We start from the raw sequence: 11,140 nt of genomic DNA on the forward strand, positions 1-11,140 counted from the left end.
TAGGGCTCGTGTGAGTTTCTGGGTGGTTTTAGACCATTTTGGTTGAGTTTTCCATAGTTGATATTCTGGTGTTATGATATTTTTCGCATCTGCGATCAATGTGCCATGTTCACCTATTGGCTCACTGGTGATTTTTTCATCGCATTCACGATGAAATGGTTGTGTTCGCGGAGTTGTGTTGTCAGGGAGGTTTGGTCTTCGCGTTCGTATGGGCAGCGTCGTGTCTGCGTAGGCCTGAGCTGTGTGGTTTATCACGTTCGCATAGGAGGCTTCACATTCTCAAAGCATAACTGGAGGAAGTTTGACCTTCGCGATCACGAGAGTACTACCCCGATCACATAAGGTACTCTTGGGCAATGCATTTAAGTTGCCATTTTCGGGATTTTACCCATTATTTCATATTTTGAGATCTAGACTTCAAGAAGAGAAGATTTTTAAGAGCAATTTTACTACTACATTGGAGGTAGGCAATCTTCACTTGGATTTTGTTTTACATAGTGATTACCCATGGATTTTTATACTTAAAACTTGGAATTTTGAAAGGAAATTTGGGGATTTATCTACACTTTAAGAGAGTGCATTTTGTGGATTTGAGTATCTATCTGGACTCGGTTTTGGGAACTAATTACATATTTGGACTCTACGGGTTATGGGTCATCGAATTTTGGTATTGGTTTCGTATTTCGGGCAGGTGTGGTTTGGTTGACGTTTGTTTAATTTTTGGAAATTTCTTCAAAGATAAAAGATTTATGGATTGGGATCGCTTCGCATGGCATTTTTTACTTCCTTGGATGATGTGGGCTTGGATTTACGCAATTGGAGGGCTAGATCAAGGTTTTAATGCGATTTGAGGTTGAAGACTCGCCTGAATGAGGTATGTAACTTGTTTACATTTAGTTTGAGTGTAATTGCCCCATAGGAATGATGTTTAACATGTTGGGGGTGATGCACGTGCTAGCTGACGGGTGTATATACGTACACCGGGTTTATGCATGATTGGGGTACACCTTAGGCTATTATGTGCCTTGTTTTACTATCATGTCCCGTTACTTCCGTATTTTCTCTACTTGTATTACTACTTGAGTTATTCTTCTTGCTAGAAATTATGTCTAGGCTATGTGCTTATATGTTTGAGACATGATAGGGCTATTCTTGCTATATTGAGTTATTTGCCTTAATTGTAGTTATATTCTGAGTCATGATGTTACATCCGCATATTATATCTGTGTCTCTGTGCATTCTTTATATGTTATCTCATATGCAGTTGATTCCCTTATATGTGTGACACGGTTTGAGCTGAGTGCTATGAGGAGTGAGAATTTGAGACTTGAGCGGTTGATGACTAATCTTAGGCAATAGAACCAATTCGATACAGATAGTGAGGTGAATCTTACGCCAGTCCCTATATTGGGCTAAGTGATATTGATCGTTGACTTAGACCTGATCAGCACTTCGAAAAGGACCCGCACCTCTAGAGTCAGGTATTAACCGTGGGCGTAGGCACACAGGTCATATATGTGCTTGATGAGGGACTTATATCAAGCACCTATACAGTGCTGAGCATGTATATATGTGTGTGTGTATGTGTAAGGGTCCATGGGCTTTGAGCCAAGCACCGTGGGTGTGCCAAGAATACGATTGAGGGGTATTTTGTGCCAGGCACTATGAATATGCTAAGATTATGTACTACTTGATATTAAAAATGTAAATCTTTGTTAATTTGGGATGTATAACTAACACGCAAACATAGAGTTGTATTATTCCTCATTCTAATTGGTAAATTGATGTCTCTGCGTGATGTTTAAAGCTTGATATCACAGTTTTGTCTTGTTAAATAACTATCTAAGTCAATTTTGTGGAAGTTGATGCCTCGGCTGTTATATTTGAAAAGCATACCTATTTCTCATCTTGTTGTGTTAAGTTGAGCCTGTTGTTATTTGAGTTTCTTTTATTTTTATGTTATCATTCTGTTGATATTAATGATGTTGGATATGGAAAGTGAGTGTCGGACCTTGCAAAGATTGTCACTACTTTCATCGGGTTGCTACTTGTTGAGTACATATGGTCGATTGTACTCATACTACACTCTACACTTTATGTGTATATCCAGGTGCTGTTGTGAGTGGTGATTGCTAAGGAGTGGCACCCGTACCAGTCTTGAAGATTTCTAGGTAGCTGTTGTTTCCATTGGCAGGCCTTGAAGTCCATTTTCTCTTAGTTCATGTTATTATTGTTTTATCTTTCAGACAATGTTTTATTTTAAGATCTGATTCTGTATTTAAATTCTGTAGCGCTTATGTACCCAGTGACACCAGGTCTTGGGATGGTTTTTAGTTATGTTTTGATTACTCTGCTATTAAGACTATTTCTTACTATTGTTGAAGTTTATTTTCACATGTTTGTTGATGGCTTGCCTAGGAAACAATGTTAGGCACTATCACGGCTCCATTGGTATTTTTGGGTTGTGACGAGATGGTATTAGAGCCCTAGGTTGCATAGGTCTCATGAGTCATGAGCATGCCTAGTAGAGTCTTGCAGATCGGTGCAAAGATGTCTGTACTTATCTTCGAGAGGGTATAGGACTTTAGGAAACACTACCTTCTTTGATTCCATGTCGTATGATACTATCTCGGCTTGAAGCATGTATCTTTAGTTCTTTCCTACTCATTTTTATGCGATATTCAGTACTCGATATCAGTTGGGCACCGACGATCTTTGATGATGATACGAACATGGTGCAGGATGTGTTTACCTTGTGTATGAGATCAGATCGCTATTGTCGCTTTATGGATGAGTTGTCATTTACTGCAACCCTAGTGTTGTGGTGCCCGTAGATTTGAGGGACTTATACAGTATATTGTGATAACTCACGCATTGGTATTGATGTGATATTTGTCCAGAAGAATAAGGTAATTACTTATCCTTGCAGCATTCGTAGCCCCATGAGAAGGACTATATGGTTCATGGTAGGAGCGTTGTTCCATCAGAGGCGAGGCAATTGGTCCATGGATGCTCAGGCCCTGGACGATAGATTTATGAGATTGGGTATTTTTTTTAGCATAGATCTTGCTTGTGTTGTTATGCAGTCATCCTTGTTTGAGCACATTAAAAATCATAGTATGACGGTTTCTATTTGCTCGTTCTCTGAGACACGGTGTTGTAAGGTAGTGTTAAGGAGGTGGTCCTTAGAGTGGATGGTATGTTGCGACTTCCTATTGCACTCCCAGTGTTGATGATTCGAGGGATATGATCCTTGAGGAGGCTCGTGGTTGTGGTATTCTATTTGTCCAAGTGTTACAGAAAGGTATCGCGATTTGGGGCGGCATTATCGGGCAAGTTTCAGGGTGTCTGATTGTCAGAAGGTCGAGAATGAGCATCATAGACCAAGTGGTTTAGTCTGGAAGATGGGTATACTGATGTAGAAGTGAGAACGAATAATTATGTATATTGTGGTAGGGTTACCGTGAGTTCATTATGAACCATTGAGGACATTTCATATTGGTGGTGGATTCTTACATTTTGAGAGTTTGAATTGGACGAGAGGAGTTGCTTGAGCTACTAAGAGATTGTGAATGTTTGATTATCATCTTGGTATGAATGAAGTCTTGTGTTAGGAGGTGTTGAAGGGTCTTCTAGTTGTTCATTGATGGAATGAAATAGATTTTTGCATCTTGGGGATGAGTGTGGACTCGGGAGGAGTCATTGATTATATGGCATCATACCATGGTATATCATAGAAAGATGTTGATATGAGGTCACATAGGTGGGCTATCTCCTGTGAGAAAGTTAGGGGTTGCATGATTTCTTATGAGGTTCCTATGAAGAGTTTTACCTTCTATCTAGTGGAGAGTGTGTGGTATGATGTGAGTTCGGATCACTTGAGGAAGATGGCACGATTGTCACGAGATTGAGTGTGCATTTGTGTTGATAAATTGGGATGCATTATGGTTGGCGCAACACGAGCTTATGAGAAGTTCAGTTGAGTAACAGTGTGGGATCATGATAGTTAAAGAAGAGTGGTCATTATGGGTTCTTGGGTTATGTGATTGTGGCTTAGACCCAAGTGGGGGAGTCTACAATCGGAGATTGGGTTGCTTAGTCACGTGTTATTATGAACTCTGGACTAAGGGACGTTTGTGGATTAGAAATAATTTTAGGGGAATGACTTTGAGGATGATTCAAGGAAGGATTTGCCGAGTGCATGTTGTATTTCACCTTTGTGGTACATGGAGGTTATTGGAGGACTCATGTTCAATACTATTCTGTGAAACTAGTGTGGATGGGAAGGATTTGAGCGGTTGTTTCTTTTTAGAGTATTCATGTGCTAATGGAGTACTAATCATTCAGCATGGTTGACTATATATATTGGGATTAGGACTGAATGGGTGACTCGTGAGAAGGTTCTAATGGATCAAGATGCAATAAGTGGTATCTAAGGATTTTCGGATTTGAGTGTGATTAAAGATTCGAGATTGGTGTTGGTTTTGTGAAAAAGACTTAGAGCATTTCTCTATCACTATCAGTTCCGTGAGGTAGTGTTTGAGAGGTGGAAGGAATAACTTCATATTCATAGAAGGCTTCTTCAAAACATATACGTAGGTTGGAGGTACTACTAGAAGTATAAGAGGGAATATAGTGGCTCACGAGCCTTAGGACAATGAGATTTCATGTTGGTATAACTTGGGATGAGTTTTGATTAAGGTCCATATTGTACTTGGGAAGAGTAGTGTTACCGTTAAGGCATGTCATGAATAATCTGTAGAACTTGGGTTTGTTTAGCAATGGCTTGGATCAACATAGTGATAGAGACGATTGGTTCCTTTGGTATTATAGGGCCTTACAAGTGTTTTTGTGGTATACTGATGGGTTTGATAGTCTACGTTGTTTGGGTGATTTAGAGGGATACAGTTGGCTGGCTCGGTTATGTTCATATTTGTTCCGAAGAATTTGCGATGATGATGACCACATCTTATTGTTGGTCTCCTCTACACATATGGGAATTTTGTCGCATGTTGTGATTTTCTCCTAAATTGAGCTCAATGGAAGGTTTTTGGTCGATGGGGTGCGTATCCTATTTGTGATTTGAAATTGGTAATGGGATTCTTGTATTTTTGCATATTAGCTTGATGATAGATGCGATGAGTTGTGTGGAAATTGGGATTGAATGAACAAGGTTGTGATTTAGTTTCAAAGGAATGTTATGGGTTCTGGGTAGCATGTGAGATATCAGATGTTAAGAGAATACTAACACTATTTTTGTATCGGCTGAGAAGGGTGTGCTTTTATGGAAGATGCATTATGTATTAATTGCGAGTGCTTGACTAGTACTACAGGAATCCAATTGTTTGTAACCATTGATGTTCATGTTCTGCTACTTGGTGCGGAAGCTTACGGGAGTATCCCCCATGTGGTGATTGTGCGTGCATGACGTGTCAGCCATTTGAGAGAAAGAGTTAGAGATCAGGTATGGAGATTCTGGTATTATCACAGTTCAGAGATTATATTTCTGAGAGGTATACTATACCTATGGTTACGAATGGTGGATGTGTATTCAAGAATTGACAACTGATTGTATGTGTTATGGATGGGATCACTGCCGACTTTTTGAAGGTTGTTGACCTATTTTGGAACAACCCAAATCCGTTTGGAGGCCCATTGGTAGGCCTTATTAGAATGTGTAATCTATATTGGATTGGATTCACTCATTCAATGCAACATTTTCTACAAGTGTGCCCACCGACAGAATGGATGTTATTCCTGCCTTAATTTGTGTTGTGTATTACTTCCTTATGCTATGATTGTGAGACTGCTTGATTGTCACAATCCAAAATTCCACTGGAGCCATGATGTTGCCTAGCACTGCTTGATAGGCAAGCCAACAACAAATACGCAAAAATAACTTTAACAACAATAAGAAATACTCTCAAAAGCGGAATGGTATAAATAACTGAAGTTAAAATGTCAATACAAATGAATCCATCCCAAAATTTGGTGTTACTAAGTGCTTGAGCTCTATAGAATACTAAATACAAAGTCTGAACAAAATACAAGTCTCAACCATGCTAAGTAGTAAAAGATCAGCTCTCATCTCTAATCCCCTAATAATCACTACACACGACTGATACACATGGTCCACAACAATAGAATCACCCACCTATATAAATACATGAAGAGGCATAACAAAAGCATCACGAGGCATATCTAAATAACGAGCAATGTGTGATAACACATACGAATAGGTGGAACCAGAGTCAAATAACATTGAAGCATCCATGTGGCATACCGAAACAATACTTGCAATCATAGTGTCGAAAGCAACTGCCTCTGCCTGGAAGGGAAATGCATAGAAACGGGCCTGACCACCGCTTGAACGACCTCCCCCCTCTAGGGCAACCTCGTGTTAATTATGCCCCACCCCTAGCTGGCTGTGCGAGAGGTGTAGCTGGGGGTTCTGAAATCATAGGCTGAGAGTTCTGCTGTATAACCCTGCTCAATAGTCTGGGGCAATCTCTTTTGAGATGACTCAAGTCTCTGCACTTAAAACAACCTCTCATCTAATGGAGGTGCTAACCCTGATGATATGAATAGTTGTCTGTGGAACCCCTATGCAAATGAAGCATGGTAAGAACTCTGACTGGTAGTGCACTGAATGATGACTGAGCTAGGTGTGCGTTGTAGGAACTGTGGCTAATTAAAGAACCACGAGTAACATGGCGAGCTGGGTGAACGGGTTTAGAAGGACAATCTCTACTGTAATATGGCTGGCCTCTAGATGAGGCACTGCTAAAACCACCTGAAACATGAGGCCTCTTGGCCTTCCGCTCCTGCCTACGAACCTTCTCCAAACGTCTAGAAATCTCTACCACCTGGAAAACCTAGCATCTATCACAACCTCCTAAGCCATACTGAAATGTAAGCCATAGTTGAGGCCATCAATGAACCTCCTGATCCTCTTCCTCTCAGTAGGAACCAAACATATAACATGACGTGCCAAGTCTGAAAAATCTTATCTCGTACTAGGTCACAGGCATACCCTCCTGGCATAGCTGCCCAAACTTCCAATGCAACCCCTCTCTACGAGTTTGTGGGACAAACATCTCTAAGAAGAGAATTGAGAACTCATGACATGTAAGTCGCGTTGTGTCAGTTGACCTGCTCTACTCATAAGTCTACCACTATTTGTAAGCTGCCCCTATCATCTGAAAAGTAGAAAGTGCAAACCCAAATCCAAAATACTCGTGGTGCGAAGAATTCACTAACATCTATCTAGAAAATCCTCAGCATCCTCTGACTCTTCTTCTTCGAACTCTAAAGGCTTAACCCACCCAAACTGCTCTAACCTCTTCGGCTCCTCATCACTCATTGGTGGACCAACATCGGCCCAAGCAGTAGCAACCGACTGAACTAGTAATGCCACCAGCATCTGATGACCCTGAGCTAGCTGCTCTGGAATACGGGCAGCGGGAGTCTGGGCAGCTCTTAGCCCGTGAGGTAGCTCATGTAGCTGAAATCGAGATTGCCTAAGCCAGGCTCATGCACACAGTCAAAATATGGTCCAAGACCTCCTGAAGGCCAGGAATGACAATACGCAATGCTGGTGCCTGAGCTGGTCCCACCGGTTCAACAACCTAGTACCTCCTCCTCAACCGAAGCAACTGGTGGCTCCACAAATGCTGCTCTGGTTATAGTGCGAGCCGACCTCGCTACCGCGGCCTCTCGTGACTCTAGCTGGTGGTACTGATGGTCGTCCATCCGATCCGGTTGAACCTATCCTCCCCATTTGTGAGAGAATAGAAGAGTCAAGTTAAACTTCGAAAATAACAAACCCACACGACAATAATGCTAGAATGTGAAGTTTCCTAACAGTTTGGTAACCTCCTGAAGATAAGTATAGATGTTTCTATACCGATCCGCAAGACTCTACTAAACTTACTCATGACTCGTAATACCTATGAACTTAGGGATCTGATACCTACTTGTCACGACCCAAAACCTAACAATCTATGATGGCGCCTAACACACTTGCTAGGCAAGCCAGACATAACAAGAGAGAACAAAAATAGCGAGATTTACATAAATAACATAAGTCTGAAATCTCAATATAACATAATAATTCCAATACAAGATAAATCTCCCAAAACTGGTAAATACAGAGTCATGAGTTCTAATACGGAAATACAAGTCTGAAATGACCAAATACAATATTGTCTGAAATAAAAATAATAGTACAAAAGAAAAGAGATGTCAAGACTGCGGTCAAGAATGCAGTTCTACCTCATCTCTCGATTATTAGCTCTGCTACAAGCCTCAGCTACTAATGTCTGGGTCCAATACCTAGATCTTCACAATTAAGTGTAGAGTGTAGCAAGAGTACAAGCGATCCAATTCGCAACAAGTGTCATAACTAACTTCGGTGAGGTAAAAGAAGCAAGACTTATAAATGATACTTGCTATAACCTGCACAACTTCATCAATTCAACAAGTACAGAACAATGGTGTGATCAAGTCATAAAGCACAGAAAGAACCATTTGTGTGTGAATAATTGCTCAAGTTCTCTGCTCAGTCAATGATATAGCATATAAAGATGATATTCAAATAAATCAGGTAATTAACCACGAAAATTGCAAGTAAACACGAAATGCAAAATCCTAAGCAAACACTAGCCATATTTTCATCAATAATTCCATATCTGTACCAAATTAGTGATAAGTTTTCTTAAATACGCGTGTGCACAATCAAGAGAGAAACATGAGAGAGTGACCCTGAGGGGATGTATCCATATCCACATGTTCTACGGACAACTCACCTGCCAATAATATCAATTTTCGGATCCGCACGGGTAACTCACTTGCCAATAATCATAATCCGCCTAGCGTGGTCATAGGCTACCAGTCTAGATCATAGCACAGAGAAAGAAAATACACGAGAATACATGTACATGATCAATGATTATCAAGTTTCATACTCATGGACTGGTATAAATAATATGCTATGGTGTAGGCAAGTGCAATGTATGCTATCATAGCTAGAACATACAATTTCATCACGAAATAGCAGTTTATCAGGTTCAATCAGGAAAATAACCTCAACGTAATATCAAATTTGGTACAAATAGCTTACAGAGGGGTACAAATAGAAGAAACATCATAGCTTGAAGCTTATCAATCCATTAAAGGTATATCATAGCCTAAACACCACCCCGAGCATGAAAATAGTACCCTGGTGTTGCATATGGGCTAAACCCCACAAATATACGCCACTCATAGCATATAGCTATCATAAATAAATCGGGTAGCTAGTGCCTTAACCAATTTTAGTAAGATACTTACCCCAAGCAAGTCAACCTCTTACAAGTCATTCCCGAGTATATCAACTTCCGGACGACTCAAATATAGCCAAAATAACTTAATACAATCAATAATAGCCATAAGAAATTATTCTAAATGATAAAGCTAAAGTGTTGAATTAATTATGCAAAGTCAATCCAAAACGTCAACTCCAAGCTTGCACCCCGGATCCCGACAACATTTACAAATCCGAGCACCCATACAATTGCTAGTCCAACCCTACTAATTTCACCCAATCCCATCCACAAATCGACCCTCAAATCACCAAATCTCACTCTCGACTACCATAGTCTTAAATCCCCAAATTTCACTTCAAATTCGCATAAACTAAGTGTAATAATCAATTGGTAATAAATATTTATCATCAAAAGTAATTAAATTTCACTTATCGCTTCATTTGTAGCAAAAACTCTCTAGAAAATCGCCCTTAACCAAGTTTCAAATCTCCCAAAATGAGAAAACACTCAATCCTTCGAATTTAAGAACCTGACAGTGCAATCGCACCTGCGGTCAAATCACGCACCTACGAACTTTACTTAAATTTTGACCTACCGCTTCTGCGGGTCCATACCTCTGGAACTCTTCCGCATCTACAATCTTAGCTTTGTCAGCCTTTCTCCACTTTTGTGTCCCATCATCGACATTTGTGTTAAATACTTCGAAAATGAAACCTTCACCAGCCCCATGCAAGCCCGGATCTGCGATCATATGGCCTTTTTTATTGCACCTGCGGCAAATCTCTTGCAAGTGCGATTGCACCAGAACTCCAAGGCTTCAGCAATCCTTCAAAGTTCAAAAATGATCCGCCAACCACCCGAATCACACCCGATGCCTCCGGGGGCCTTATCCAAACATACCAACAAGTCCTAAAACACATTACGAACTTACTCAAATCCTCAAATCACATCAAACAATATCAAAACCATGAATCACACCCCAATTCAAGCCTGATGAAACTAATAAACTTTCAACTCCTAAAAGTCATGCCTAACCATGCCAAATCAACTCCGAATGATCTAGGATTTAGCGCACTAGTTCCAAACAATACAATGGACCTATTCCAACTCCCAAAAGTAAAATTCAAACTCGATATCAACAAAGTCAACTCTCGATCAAACCTCTCACCTTTTCAAACCTTCAACTTTCTAATTTTCCCCACAAAGCATCACGTCAACCTACGGACCTCCAAATCAACATCCAGACATACTCCTAAGTTAAAAATTATCATACAAAGCTATTAGAACCATTAAAACTCCATTCCAAAGTTGCCTATATAGAAGTCAAACTCCGGTCAACTCTTTCAACTTAGGCTTTCAATTTTGGGATTAAGTATCCCAACTTATTCCGAGACTATCCCAATAACAGTCCAGCCACCTCAGCAAGTCACATAACCACATATGAACACAGAAAAAGTATAAATAGGAGAACAGGGCTGTAATACACAAAATAATCGTCTGGATCGTTACATGGCTGGAACAAGCATTGTCAACATACCATCAATTTTGCTTTTCCTAACCTTATCTAGCAAAAACATTCAGATGTTTGCTTTAGGAACCTCGACAAGCTTGGGACCTTTTCTTTGAATAAAAGAATGAATCACATTCTTTTTAGCTCAATCTAGAAGTCTTGCACTTTTCGGTGAAGAACCAGGTTTCTCACATTTACTTTTCAACATAAGTAATATTTTTCTGGTTGGACTTAATCCTATCCATGAATGTTTCTTTAAAGCGACTATCATTACCACAATGTATAAACAAACGTTTATTAGGAATATCAACATACTTGTTACGTG

This window comes from Nicotiana sylvestris, chromosome 11 (assembly GCF_000393655.2).
Source record: "Nicotiana sylvestris chromosome 11, ASM39365v2, whole genome shotgun sequence".
Lineage (NCBI taxonomy): Eukaryota > Viridiplantae > Streptophyta > Magnoliopsida > Solanales > Solanaceae > Nicotiana > Nicotiana sylvestris.